Source organism: Callorhinus ursinus, unplaced genomic scaffold (genome assembly GCF_003265705.2).
Source record: "Callorhinus ursinus isolate GAN/ISIS: 27379988/994484 unplaced genomic scaffold, GSC_fseal_2.0 scaffold4, whole genome shotgun sequence".
Taxonomy (NCBI): Eukaryota; Metazoa; Chordata; class Mammalia; order Carnivora; family Otariidae; genus Callorhinus; species Callorhinus ursinus.
The window spans coordinates 64,152,653-64,168,784 of record NW_027397066.1 but is presented as its reverse complement, the minus strand read 5'-3'; the positions used below and the strand labels follow the sequence as shown (position 1 = coordinate 64,168,784).

Below are 16,132 nucleotides of genomic sequence, written 5' to 3'. Positions count from 1 at the left end.
AGGACTAAATTGTATCACGGTTAGTCATAATTATTGCTGCTATTGTCAGAAAATTATTGATTATGTACATGTGGAGTAGAGTTGGTTACGGCTCAAATTATTTTTTAAAAAATGATTGTAACTGGTTTCTCCGCTTTGCTACATTATGTATATTTAACTATGTATCAGTTTGGAAAAGCGTTCAGAACCACAACCCTATTGCAATGTTAGCACTAGGAGGAAGAAAGGTCATGACATTTGCTCCTGCCATAGGCACTAGGCCCTGTCTCAGCTGGAGAAACTAGTGGCAGAAGCAGTATTAGGAACAGCTAACCAGAACTTTATTCTTTCACTAGCAATAGCTAGGGGTTTTACATTTTTATCTTTGATGACCAAGTCTGCTAGCCCAGTGGTGGTTGCCTACGTTCACCAGGTGGGAGGCAGCAGGGGAGAAGATCCCCTACTAGGGCCAACTCAAATGACAGCAACAGAAGAGGCTGGGGAAACCAGCAGCTCCTTCGCTTCCTACTCTCAAATCAAAAGCATAATTACTTGTTCCACTCTGAATGACTTATTTCCCAGCTATTACATACAGTTAAGCTTTTGTTGGATTCTGTTAGAATCTATTTGGGTTAGGACAGTAATATATCTAAAATAGAATATCGAGTTAATTTTTGAAGTGTTAAATATTTTCTTGGCTATATGTCTTATAAAAATATGTATTAACCAACAATTATTTCTTTCTTACATGCCATCATTAGTTTTATAACATTATTAAAATGAATTGACTAGCTTGATAAGTAAAATAGTCATGGGGGCACCTGGGTGGCTCAGTTGGTTAAACATCGGCCTTTGGCTCAGGTCGTGATCAAAGGGGTCCTGGGATCGAGTCCCGCATCCGGCACCCTGCTCAGCGGGGAGTCTGCTTCTCCCTCTCCCTCTGACCCTGCCCCCCTGCTCGTGCTCTCACTCACTCTCTCTCAAATGAATAAATAAAAACTCTTTAAAAAATAATGATAAATACATATAGAGAGATAACCACATATTAATAATTTATAGTAAAATTTGTTGTATATTTTTAATACATTAATAAATATTTTTATTTAAACATAAATCTTCCATAATATTTCTAACTTAATTATTATTGGTATATGGGAATTTTCAATTTTTGTATATCTTGAATTTACCTTATCACTGAATTCTACAAATTATGATATTTCAGCTGATTTTAAAATCCTATAAATAATAATTGTTTATTGTGGCAAAATATGTATAATGTAGATTTAGCAATTTTAGCCATTTTTAAGTGTACAACTCAGTAGCATTAAGTACATTGACATTGTTGGGCAACCATCATCACTGCTGTTCATCGCTAGAACTTTTTCATCATCCCAATTGAACAATAACTACCCCCTTCTCCCATTCCCCTAGCCCCTGGTAACCATCGCTTTATTTTCTGTCTCTCTGAATTTGACTATTTTAGGTAAGACCTAAAAGTGGAATCATATAACATTTGTCCTTACTTTACTTACTCCTCGTTTTCAGAGTTCATCCATATTGTAGCATGTATCAGAATTTCATTCTTTTTAAGCCTGAATAGTATTCCATTGTATGTACATGCCATGTTCTGTTTAACCATTTATCTGTTGATGGACTTTTGGGTTTCGTCTGGCTATCGTGAAAAATGCCACTATCAACACGGGTGTATCATAGGGACTGTACAATACCTGTTTGAATCCCTCCTTTCAGTTCTTTGGGGTGCACACCCAGAAGTGGAATTGCTGGATCATCTGATAATTCTGTGTTTAATTTTTTAAAATTTTAATAAAAATTATTTACTTATTTGACAGGGAGATAGAGAGAGCACAAATAGGCATAGCAGCAGGCAGAGGGAGAGGGAGAAGCAGGCTCTCTGCCGAGCAGGGAGCCCGATGCGGGGCTCGATCTTAGGACCCTGGGATCATGACCTGAGTCGAAGGCAGATGCTTAACCAACTGAGCCACCCAGGTGCCCCTCTGTTTAATTTTTTTGAGGAATCACCATTCTGTCTTCCACAGTGCACCATTTTACCTATCCCCCAGCAATGTGTGAGGATTCCAATTTCTCCACATCTTCTCCAACACTTGTTATTTTGTATTCATTTATTTTTCTATCCAAATGGATGTGAAGTGGGACAATGATAAACTTCTTTTAGTTTCTACTTTTCTACTTATTTTTCCATTTGTAAACAGGTACTATGTACTTCCAACTCAGGCATTTTGCTTGGCATAGGAATACAAAGATAAAAGACTTCTATGATAAGTTATGGTAACCTCAGAGCAGCTTTCCCATATAAGAAACATAGTTGGATTTCTTAGTTCACTTAAAAATATCTACAGACATGTTATGTTCAGCTGTCTCCACATTTGATGAAATTGATTTGTTTTTAAAATAAAATAGTTACTTTCACATGCAAGTCTTTACACATCTTTATAAATTCTCATTTTCCTTTCTAAGCTTAAAATCAAATCTCTTAATTTGCTTCAATATGGCAACCATCTCACTTCTCACATAAACTAACATAACCTTCAAGATAGGAAGCTGACATGTGGTTTGTAAAATAATAAGGTTAGAACTCGAACCTTACTTCTGACATCGAGTTAGACACATTTCCTATCTCATCAACAACATGGTACAATAAACTGTTTTCATAGACATGATTGGGATTGCTATGTTTTGGTAAGTTAAATATTTTGGTTAACTGAATTTTCTCAAAAACATGGCCAAGGAAAACACGAATCTTAAATAGATTATTAATTCTTACAGAAATTCGATTCAAATTCTCATTCACAAATACTGGCTGATTCATTCAATGCATATTAATCACTATTAATTCAGCACACCCTTTGCAATCTTGAAAGTTTTCCAAAGCCGTCATTTTGAATCAATTTTTAGTATACAGTTCTCCCAACATAAAGACCTAGAACATTGAAGTGATTGTTTAGGAACACACTGATTGGTGGAAGATCATTTCTAAGGTCATTTTGGTTGTTATAATTTTTCTTTTCCCCATGAAAGTGAAAAGCAACAAGGAAAAATGCTTTAAAATTTTTTCTTGTCTTGAGAACAGCTGAATGATGTTAAATTTTTGTGAGACTTTGGTTGCTCGGTACTTACTTGTTCATAGATACCACCTCTGTGATAATGCAGTTCAGTGGATAGATGGAAATTGTTACACTAATAGTACTCACTGGTTGTTGTTGATTAGTTTATTCACTGGCTGATTTGTACAGGTGTTATTTTTAATATTGCACAATACAAAATGACCCCAAGTCACACAAAGATAAAGATTCTCATGATTTAATCCTTTTAAAATCTGTGAATAAATTTTGTAGAACCCGAACAATGAGCTATGGAAATTTTAAGTCCTGAAGGTTAATATGATTACAGCAAAGAGATTTTGTTTCTGTTAGTTCTGTGTCTCAATAACCTGCATGGTTTGAAATTACTGTAAGGTAGCTTATGAACCAGTATTTGAGCCTGGAATTCAGGTTTGCTTTTTATCATTTCCATATGCTCTGTTTTAAACGTATGTTAAATTGTATATTTAAAGCTAGAAGTACCAAAAAAATCCACATAAAAATATGTTTTCTCCATTATCAAAAGCTTCAATGCCATCGTCATTTGGGGAAAAAAAAAAACAGTGAATATAATTTAAGTCTGTAAAACAGACTTTTAATAGTACTAAATAGAATAAACATCTGGCTTTCTTTTTGCAAGATGCATTGATGTTGTTAGAGGAGAATAAAAATGTTCATACAATGGCCCATGTTTGGAGTTTGCCAATACAAGAATATTTTATTCATTCAGTCTTCTCTAAGTTCCAAAGATAGGTGTTGACTTTGATGAAAAAATACAATGATATATATTTAGAATGACCAATCTTTCACATTTAAATCTAAAAATGTGCTGCTGCAGTTGGATTTTTCTCAGGGATTCCATTGAAGCAACACATTACATTGTCATCTCACATAGCCCTTCTATCTGGAATGATGGGATGCCAGGTTAAAGAATGACAGCTTGGCGCAGCTCTTATTATGGCATTGTACTGATGCATGACTATCTCTCTTGTTTCAAAGAGATACTTTATCTTTTTTTTAAATATTTTATTTATTTATTTGACAGAGAGACACAGCAAGAGAGGGAACACAAGCAGGGGGAGTGGGAGAGGGAGAAGCAGGCTTCCCATCGAGCAGGGAGCCCGATGCGGGGCTCGATCCCAGGACCCTGTGATCATGACCTGAGCCGAAGGCAGATGTTTAATGACTGAGCCACCCAGGTGCCCCCAAAGAGATACTTTAAAGTATCTCTTTGGGGCAAGGTCTTGAAAGTGAATTTTCATTGTCATATTTAAAAAAGTGTACCAGAGGCTGACTTTAAAGAAAACAAGTTTTATGAACACTAGAGGTTTTGCAATTGCAAGAGACAGTTTCTCGCCTTTTCCTTTCATGTTTTCTGACTCTGAAGAATGTTCTGTGCTCCAGTCCTGCCCCACAATTAATAACTTTCTAGTACCTTCTCACCAAAGGAAGAGCAACTCCAACAATGCACTGCAGATTAAAGGCATTCTTATTCACTTTAAATAAGATGTATTAATGGAAATTGATTGATCAAGATGTATTTACTCTTTTAAAGAATGTTTTCAGTCTTTTTAAGCCCAAATCTTTACTTGTTGATAAAGAGCCCAGTACTAATTAAATCCTAAGCTTTCACATTTGTCAGCAAATGCCACCAATGTTGAGAGTGTTTTAAAAATATATGTTTTGGAAAAATCAGCATAAATTGTGCTATATTGCTTTCTAATTCAATGATGTTAATGACTAATAAATGTAGTAATAATCCCTCGCTGATGCATAACTTAGTCTCTGGAATTTTATTAACACGTGTAGAGATAGCAAGTAGTATGCCACTTGTGTGAAGAAACATCATGTTTCTTCAAATATTGATTTCTTTGACAGGGGATAACTGAGGGATAAAGGAAAATAAATGCCCAGGAAATCAGTTAATTAACTGGGCACTGATTTAATGTTTTACTACTTCGTGGTATGTTTACATGTGGCTAGGCTGCTCAAAATGACTACGTCCTGCTTGTCAAAACATGTGATGATTTAGATCTAAGAATCATAATGGACTTACAATATATGCTTTTATCTCTCTCTTCTCTGTTGGTGGTTTCAAGCATGAAACAAGACCTCACTTTCTACCATCTGCTCTCCATTTAAAAACTGACATCAAGTTCAGTTCCTCTCTGATGCCTACTTGTTTCCCAGCTTAGAACAATTCTATCCTGCAGTTCAGCCATCTCCCTATTATGCCTAGCCATTGGGTTGGCATATAGGAAATGGGAGATCTAGGATGGCTTCAATATTTATGTCTCAAAATAAGCCAGGAAGACTTTTGTCCATGGAATGATGGCCACTATTGCTTCATTACAAGTCAGTTAGTAGAAACTGAAGTACAGTTTTATAGTTTTGTGTTTCTAGGTTTAGACAAGTGAACCATTGTATTTTATTTTATAGCTTGCTAATCATTCTGTTGTTAGATTGAACTATCTCAATATTCATATGGATAGTGATGTCGATTATATATTTCAGAAAGATATTAGCTGCATAGATCAAATTTAATATTTCAAACCCAGTAACTATGAACTCAGCAAATACCGTTAAGCACTTAAACTGTAGGGTGAACACTGTGTTAGGCATTTGCAAAATGGTGGGAAAAAACATCATGGAGCTTGGGGTGTAGGAAAGAAGATGAAGCTTAAACAAATACTTAGATTTGTTTGTTAAAAATAAATTAGGAGGGCTGTTATAGTGCTGAACAAACTCTGCTATCATCCAGAGTCTCTGTTTTTTTGCAGTAGGGTAAGACACTGGGCTAATGATATTATTTTGGTTTAGAAAATCATTTTGGCTTAGACAATCAGAATTTGTTTTTCTAAGCTAACTGAACATTGTATATTCACCTCAGTATATCTATATCTCTTCCTATCATTCTGTCATCTATCATCTATCTATCATCTATCTGTCATTCTGTCATCTGTCATCTATCATCTATCATCTATGATCTATCATCTATCTATCATTCTATCATGTCATCTATCATCTATCATCTATCTATCTATCATCTATCATCTGTCTATCATCTATCATTCTATCATCTACATCTATCTATCATCTATCTATCATTCTATCATCTATCATTCTATCATCTATCATCTATCGTCTATCATCATTCTATCATCTATCATCTATCTATCTATCGTTCTATCGTCTATCATCTATCTATCATCTGTCATTCTATCATCTATCATCTATCTATCATCTATCTATCATCTGTCATTCTATCATCTATCATCTATCTATCATCTATCTATCATTCTATCATCTATCATCTATCTATCATCTATCTATCTATCATTCTATCATCTGTCATCTGTTTTGCACAAATACTAGATCCAATACTTGTAGATAGACCTAAACTCTAGTTTCTAGTTCTGGGATTTATGTTGAGTAATTACATATAGACAGTCATATGGAGATTAAATAATCAAAATCAATCACTTTTTGTTATTTGGCTCTTCAGTGTACATATCTTCAGCTTTTTTGAGTTCTGTGGACCAAGAAGCAAACCGTTCTTTGTATGTAGAAGAACCTTATTACACACGAGTAAGTTATTAGTAGTTGGAAACAGTATCACATCAAATCATGTTTATTTACTTACTTGATGCATCTGAATGCTTTTATGTGTGTAAGTGTTTAAACTTTGAAAGTTTATTCTTTCTTTTTGGGGAAATTATGTTGGAGTAATTTATCTCTAGAGATGGTTTAGTATTTCCACAATTATTTTAAGAACCAGTCTTGTTAGTCGATATGTTATTTAGACAAGGAATGCCTGTATTGATTAAGGGGCAAAATTAATGCATGTTTAGTTTCTTTTCAAACTGTGAGCAAGGGATTCCTATTAATGCCATCTCACCCATCAGTGAAGTGACATCTGGGTCACAGTGTTATCTATCTTTACAGTATAAATCCCTTTGGCTATATTTGAAAACTGTCTGCACATAAAAGCTGGGATAGACTTCGTGCTGTTATCAGCCTAATTTTAGTATATACAATTTAGTATATACAATTTAAGGTGCTGCTTGAAGTTTTGTTCTCTATGGTATAAATTTAGTAATAAATGTAGTCATTTGGCTGCTGTGCTAGCAGTCTGGATGTAGAAGTATAATGTGAAGAATTTTAATCCACATTACTTATTATAGAAAAGCATATATCATTTCATTTCTAAATATTAGTCTCTAATAAATAAGCAAAATTAAATCCTGACTTTGGGGATTTGGGATGTCTTCTCATTAGATATAAAAATGACTTCAGCGGTTTAAAATTGTTTTTCCAACATGTGATAAAAAGTAAAGCATAAATTTGTTGCTCAAAAATTGAACACATACATATGTCTTCTATTAGGACTGAATGCGTGGAATGAGTTCACTAAATACTTGCCATGCTGAAAGAAAACAATATCCAGTAACTAATTTTCCAGCTAAGCTGATAAGTGGATTTTTTCATAAAAATTTTTTATTTATAATCTTCTAGAAAGTAATCTATAATTGTCCTTTACAATGAAGATTTGAAAGCTGTACATTTCTATAAAGTATCTTTAATTGATATTATCCATACACTATCAATTTAAAAACTTAAAGTTTTCTTTGAAAAATCCTTAGTTTCAAATTAGCTGGGAATTTAGCTGACAAATTAACCAAAGAACTGTGAATTTTCTTAATTCTTTTAAGAGAGCTAAAACAAATCTGTGTGATTCAAATGCAGGTTGAAATCATCAACATATTTTTATTATTATTTTTTGAGTGAGACAACATAAATCTGTTTCAGGGTCACAAAAGTGAGGATTTAATTCTTAGAAACTTAGCTAGAGATACATCACTGCATCTCTAGGGTCATATACATTAGGAAAATCTCTCAATGAATATTTTTCAGTGCTAATGATGTATATGTAAGTATTCAGGATTTCTCTTAAATGTGCCAAAAGCAGTTTGATAAGACAAATGAATTTTCTCAATGCCTAATTTCCTAGGAAAAATTACATGAATTGCTTGTAAAAGTTTTGCTCTGATATTAACATAAAATTTTAAGTCTAGAAATACTCTAATGAAAATTAGTATTTTCATGCAGCATTCTTCCACACTGAATAAATTAATTTATTCTATTTCTCACCTAATTAAACAGTAGTGATGTAATATGGCTTCCATTTGGACTTTTTTAAACATTTTCCTAAATGCATAATTCAAATATGGATTGAGTTTGCAATTAGCCATTATTTGATACAATGATGGGAATTTGAGTTCTTTATTTTGATATTGTCTGTTGAGTGTGTGTTTGTGTGTGTGTGTGTGTGTGTGTAAGAGAAGGAGGGAGAGAAGGAAGAAGGGAAGGAGAATATTTGGGCACATGTGAGTCTTAGGTTTGAAAAGTAACTCATTTAACAGTTTAACTCAATGTACTGTAAAAGAGATGAGAGGATCCAGATGTTAACTCTGTATAATTAGTAACTTTGCTTTTTGTTTTTTTATTTTTTTAAAGATTTTATTTATTTATTTGAGAGAGAGGGAGAGGGAAATCATGAGCAGGGGGGGAGGGGTAAAGGGAGAAGAAGACTCCCTGCTGAGCAGGGAGCCCGAAGCGGGACTCAGTCCCTGGGCCCTGGGATCATGACCTGAGCCGAAGGCTGATGCTTAACCGACAGAGCCACCCAGGTGCTCCAGTAACTGCTTTTTAAAAGGAGGATTTGTAGCAGTTACCCCTACAGGGCTTTGCATGATAGGGTCTCTGCTTCCTCTCTGACTTCATCATCCATTTTCTCCATTGCTCAATCTGTTTCTGCCACACTCAGTTAACTTTCCTATAGATATGCCAAAGATGCTTTCATCCCAGGGTCTTTGCACTTGGTTTCTCTAACAGGATTATTCTTCCCCAGGTAGTCCCAGTTTCATTGACTTCCTTTGAATCTCTGCTCAAGAGCTACCTTGAACACTTTTTATACAATTAGAACTCCTCCAGCCCTGGTTCCCAACACACACTCATATATACTGATACTTTGTACCCCCTTACTCTGATTCAGATTTGCATTTTTCTTTGGCATGGATTATTCCTAAGTGGTGCTGTGCACTTTATAATGCATTGCATCAATTGTTCTACTATTTGGTATGCCCAGATAGATCAGAGAAAGCAGGTGGTAAAAGCCTGATCCATCATATTGATTATTATATATTTTTGACATGGCCCACATTAATGTTTCATAAATTTATTTTATTTTGGCATAAAATGTCCCAGAATCATCTTTTGCATTTTCTGTTTTAAAGCAGGAATAACCTGTTCAACTCTAAAGGACTCTAGATGTTTTTAGTAGATAATGGTATTTAGAGAACACATTTTAGATATTAGGGGTGCTAATTGTTGTGGACTGTCATTGCTTCTAAGCATTTCAGTACATAAAGCTAGAAAATTAAATAGTTTTGAAAAAATCATGAATTTATGGTATATTTTCAATTCCAATTTAGTATTAAGAGATTTTACTAAATATTTTAAAATTTGTACTTGTATCACCTTTCTCTTAAGTTGGTCTTAATACCTTCAAAGTACTTACTTATTGATCTAACCTATTATATACATAGCTACAAATTAATAATAAAATAGTATTAGTAAAATTAAGATTGATGAATGAAACAAAACATTTCTTTGCTGCTGTATTTATCCTTGGATTATATTCTATTATTGATTTACAGGCCAAATACTGTTTTAGTCGCTTGAAATAATTTTTTTCTGTGTATAGTTCTGTATCCAATTCATTTGTTTCAGTTTGTTTCCAGTTCTTACATCTCTATATTTCATTTCTATTTGTTCTGTCCATTTTTTTTGAAGACTATTTATTTATTTATTTGACAGAGAGAGACACAGCGAGAGAGGGAACACAAGCAGGGGGAGTGGGAGAGGGAGAAGCAGGCTTCCCGCTGAGCAGGGAGCCTGATGTCAGGCTCAATCCCAGGACCCTGGGATCACGACCTGAGCCAAAGGCAGATACTCTATGACTGAGCCACCCAGGTGCCCCTATTCTGTCCATTCCTTATTCTGTTTCTCCTTCTCTGCTCTCTTTTGGTTTAACATAGTAATTTTTTGTAATCCATTTCTTGTCCTCTCTTTCTTAACTATATTTTTGTGCAATTTTTTTGTGGTTGCTCTAGAAATAACAATATGCTTTTTGAACTTTTCACAATTTACTATCAAATCATATAGTAGTTTAAGAACAATATATAAACATTACAGGGGCCTAATCCCCATTTCCTCCTCTAACTCTATGTGCTTTTGTTGTCATATATTTTAATTCTACATATGTTAGGAATTCCATAATACAGTATTTTTGTTACAAGTAATCAATAGTGTCATAAAGAAATTTTATTTCTTTTATATATTTGTATTTATTGTTTATTTATATATTTACTCCTCTTTTTCTCTTTATTTCCTCTTGCAAATGTAGGCTTCCATCTAATGTCTTATCTTTTCGTTTCAATAACTTTTAGCACTTGTTATTGTTGAAGTCTGTTGCAGGTAAATTATGTCAGGTTTTGCTTATCTTAAAAATGTTTCTATTTTGCCTACATTTTTTTTCTTTTTTTAGATATGTTTTTTTAAAAAAATTCTAGTTAGTTAACATATATGGTAATATTGGTTTCAAGTGTAGAATTTAGTGATTCATCACTTATATATAACACCCAGTCCTCATCACAGAAAGTGCCCTCCTCATCACCCATTTAGCCCATCCCCTGCCCACCTCCTCTCCATCAACCCTCAGTTTGTTCTCTATAGTAGAGAGTCGCTTATGGTTTGCTCTCTCTTCCCCCCCTTCCCTTATGTTTATCTGTTTTGTTTCTTAAATTCCACATGAGTGAAGTCATATGGTATTTGTCTTTCTCTGTCTTATTTCACTTAGCATAATACACTCTAGCTCCATCCACATTGTTGCAAATTATTTGCCTACATTCTTGAAGGGTATTTTCCCTGAATATGGAAATTTAGGTTGACTTCCCTTTCCCCGCCCCATATAGCATTTCAGAGGAAGTTCATTGTCTTGTGTTGTCCATTGTTGCTGATAGAAAGTTGGCTGTCCTACTTAGGAGTGTTTTCTCTATATATAATGTCTGGGGGAAGGTGATGAGGGACAGAGAGGAATGTTTTTATGATATTCTTTGGTTTTCATACCTTTTACTGTATGTTCCCTGATATTTTTTTGTGTGTATTTATCCTGCTTGAGGGTCACTAAGTTTCAGTGATCTGTAGGTTTATGCCTTTCATCAATTCTAGGAAGTTCTCAGCCATTATTTTTTCAAGTCTTTCTTCTCCATTATTTCTCCTTTACTTCTAGGACACCCATTATTCATTAACCCATTAGATATAGCCCCACTAGTCTCAGATTCTCTTTAGTTATTTTTTCTTTTTTTCAATTTGAACAATTCCTATTCCCCTACCTTCAAGTTCAGTGAGCTTCTCTTCTGCTATATGTCTATTTTTATATGAATCAAAAACATTATTCTTTTTTTTAAAAGATTTATTTGAGAGACAGAGAGTGTGCACACGGTGAGGGGGAGCGGACAGAGGGAGAGGGCTATAAAACCTCAAGCAGACTCTGTGCTGAGCTTGGAGCCTGATGTGGGGCTTGATCTCACGACCCTGAGATCATGACGTGAGCCAAAATCAAGAGTCACACACTCAACTGACTGCACCACCCAGGTGACCCAGAAAAACATTATTCTGATATTACATTTTCCTCTCTAGCTTTTCCATTTCATTCTTATTTATAGTTTCTGCTGAAATTTACCATATTTTTATGCATGCTACCTTTCTCACTAGACTTTTTAATATCTTTATCATAGTTATTTTAAGGTTTGTATCTATTAACTGCAGATTTGCCCATATTGACTGTGTTTTCCATTGATTATGGGCCATAATTTCCTGCTTCTGGTGTGTACCACAATTTGTTATTTTATGCTGGTCATTATACATAAAAATAGACTAGATAATATTTACCTCTAGAAACATATATATCACTTCCTCTGTCGTGTTGCTAATCTGTAGCTGAGCTGGATCACAGTTTGTTGCCTTCTTAGTTATTTTTAGTTCACTCTTGGCTTAAAAATTTTTGAGGTCAGGGTCAGGGATTTCTTTTCATCAGAGCTCTCTTCCTCTCTCTTCCTCTCTGTTTTATAGTCCACCTGTGAGCTTTTTTGGTTGCAGGGGAGTTGTCTTTGCTCTCCAGCTGCTAGTATCCCATCCCCTCACTCACAACCTCCACCACTTTCGATAGCTTAAAAGACCAGCTTCCATATTGATTTCTGCCTACAGCCTTTGGCCAATGTCTTGCACTCTCAAAAGGCCTCATTAACCTCGGAGGGATTTTTCTCAGTTCTCCTGTTCCCAGGTTTCAGCAGGCTGCTGCCTTATCATTTTAAAAGGCCCTGGGTCCCTCAGGGTTATTTTTCTCAGTCATCTCATTCCCCAAACCTTTAGTGAGCTGTTTCCTTTCCCTTGGCGAAGATCCCTTTGGAGAGGGAAATATTTCTCTTCCGTCCTGACTTTCCCCCAGCTTTCAATTGACTACTTCCGTGTTCTCAGGGAAAACCTCACATACTATGGAGGGATCTCTCTCAACTTTCCTGCCATATCCTCAATTTTTGGCAGCATTCTTACTTGCTCTTAGTGAAGGCTATTTTAGTTCATAGGGACTTCTTTTCTATTAAATATTTTTTTGAAAATGTAAAATATTTATGATTGCATTTGATAGCATATAACAAGATCCATTAAAAGATCTCATTTACATCCTTATCCACTCCACCCTGGGGCCCCCTTCCACCTATCAGTAACTGTTTTTATTTTCAAGGCAAATATTGGCCTTTTATTTCCATTTGAAAATATAAGTATGTATCAATTCTAGTGTATTTCTCTTCTTCATAACATAAAATATAGCATAATATATATACTATATGCAGCTTGATTTTTTTTTCCATTAATAAATCCTGGCCATTATTCCACAATAGTATATAGAGATCTCCCTCATTCTTTTTAATGGCTGTATATGATTTATAATATTCAATTATCTATCTGTATCTTAGAGTTTATTCATCTTGTCTATTACTGATGGCTATTTGGGTCATTTTCAGTCTTTTGTTACATACCCATAATGTTACACTATGCATGTACAGAATTTATATACTGTTTTTCTGTAGCTTGAAGTTATATTTTTGAGTTTTTTTTTTTTTTTACTGTTGGTTTAAGACCTAAGATACAATTAGTACTCTAATTGAGATTAGAAAGTGGAAAATTATTCCTACATTACTTATGAGGTACCCAACTAAAAGAATATATAGAATTCTGATTTTACATATATAATTTTTTTGGGTATCTACTTCCCATTAAAATGTATCATGAGGCCCAAGAAGGTATTGCCAACAATGTTTTTGGAAAACTGTCAAAATTGTATGTATATATATATATACAAGCAATAACTTTGAAGGGTCAATTTCATATCTTATTATGAGATATGGATTAGATATTTTATTAACTTCAACTATACGCCTGAATTTCAAGAAAAACTGGGAGACCAACCTGAATATTTACAAAGTAAATGTTAACAGTATATGTAGAGTCACTAAAATTTTGCAGGTGCCATAATAGAATGAAAAGGGGAAAAAACCATTTGAAAGTAAATTTGTCAAGCAAACTCAGCACTTCACTTCATGACATCTACTGAATATCCATATGGTGTGTGGTCTCTGCCGTAATATGGGGCATTTATAGGTTGAGCTTCCATTGCAAGAGTATGTGGAATTTATATTTCAGCTCAAAATCTTGCACTTTTATTTTGAGCAGAGGATATACAGATTATCTCATATTCTATATATGTTCTATATATATTCTATATGTATATATATAATTGTATGTGTTTATATATAAATTGCTCTCTCTATATATATTTCATATATAGATAGATCTCTATCACATATATATGAGAAAGAGAGAAAGATGATAGTATGTGCCCTCTCTTCAGTCTTGTACCTTCAGTTGCTGCAGAAAATCTCCACCCAAAGAACCTGTTGTGTCCTCAACTCGGCATTCTTTCCTGATAATTATGATTTCCTGGACCTCTTGAATTGTTTTATGTCTATTTCTATATGTATCTCTGCTTTCTATACAATTTTAAATTTGAATCACTGTTTACAGTTGCACAGAGCATGAAGGTTTAGTAAATTCTTTTTAGAAGTGCATATATAAATAAATCAGCTATCTGTGTTTGAAAAGTCTAAACTAAAGTGCAGTTGTATGCTTCAGCTTGTCAGTGGATATTTATGAGATGAGCATAACACTATAACAGTTATAGCAGTGAAATATATCCTGTGCAGATAGCTAGTAAAGGAGTTCACAAGCGTTAATACCCACAGAATTTTAATGCTCAAGAAATGGGAAGCGAGGCACTTGCTCTGGCTAACACTACTATTACTGGCTACAGTGAAAATGAATGGGTGAAATCAGTTTTCAAAGATTGTAACAGAGTTGGGGTCTACATACTTAACCAACAGCAAATATGTCAGTTTCTACTGTTACCTTGTTTTCATCTCTTGTTAGAGCAGTAACAGCACTAGACAATTTTATTTTGGGTATCAATTTCCTACTTCTATGTATGATGAGACCCAAGAGAAGGTATTGCCAACAAGGATTTCTGGAGAAATGTCAATGAACTTCTTAGCTACTTGTTAAATGCCTGAAAAATCACTTAAGTGAAGTTAAAGCTGACAGATTCTAATTGTGAATTTAGACTTTGTTATGACCAAAGTTTTATTTGTGATTTATCCTTAATACATTTTGTTCCTTCTTAGGCTGAGGGAAAGTGGGTAATGGAGTAAAGCTTCTGCACAGAGCTCTACTCTAAGAGATGAATTGATAGGTTAATACATTTCAAGTTTATAAAGAATGAATCATATTATGCTTATTTTTTTTAGAAGCCAAAGAAAACAAAGTGAAGCTTTCAATCATTTGACCTAGGGTATTTATTCTTATAGAAGAACTTTTGGGATTTTGTGAAGAATATAGTTTTAATATGCTTGCATGTATAAACTTCAAGTTCATATTAATTATCTAAGTTAACTCAGATTAAGTTCAAATTAATCATCATTTGACATCAGCTATCTGCAGAGTACTTCATTAAGTCCCACCAGAATAAGAAAAGGCAACAAAAAGGGAAGTAGACATGATATTATCTTTTCATATAAGATAGAATTTGAGGTAATTCATTTGTTGGAGGGTTTTGAAGGTTTAGCTCAATATGGAGTCTTCATGAATAAGAAAGTTGAGATTTAAGAAAGAAATATGTATTAGTTTGCATTTACTTATGGCTTGTCTACTTCTAAAGAAGTCTTGAGAAAAAAACCTACCATAAAACTTCAGAATAAAAATAAAGAATTATGGGCAGAAGTCAAGATATAAGTCAAGATACCAGAAAGTGAACATTAAGGGTGGCAATAACTTCTAGAGCATCATGTGCCTGAGCTTTTTGGAAGCCAACTCACAAAGAGAAAGGCTGAATCATGGTTGCCATTATATAATATAAAGGAAGCACATAAACTTACCAGAAGTGATAAGCTTTTTTCTAGCTAGCTCTAAATTTCAATAATTGATCCCTTAATATCTGTGTCCTCAGTAGCAATTTTCCAAAATATAAAATTCTCTTTATATGACCACAAGTCATTTGGGCTTTTCATGTGACCAAAAGTTGAAGGAATGATGTCATAGATCTAGATCTAAGAAGGCCTTTCTAAAGAAAAGTAAAGAAACCAAGTCCAGGTATGTAAATTGTTTACTGGTGAACATAGGCATGAAAATCTTGAATAATAGTTATTAAAATACATTTTTAATACAAACATAAACAAAATCTTATAGTGAATTACAGTTTTAAAGGTAGGTGAGGGTGGAGTTATTTGAGCCAAATGAGGATTGAGAGGCTTGCATTGTGCCTGCTCATTCCCTCCCTGTGCATCATGCCAGCCATAGTAACC

The 16,132-nt window shown here is 34.2% G+C and overlaps 1 protein-coding gene across 3 annotated transcripts in view; it reads left to right on the top strand.

Annotated features, from left to right (window-relative positions):
* Nucleotides 1-16,132, top strand: part of ANTXR2 (ANTXR cell adhesion molecule 2) — a 148,256-nt gene that overhangs the window by 126,453 nt on the left and 5,671 nt on the right. The gene's annotated exons all lie outside the window — the stretch shown is intronic.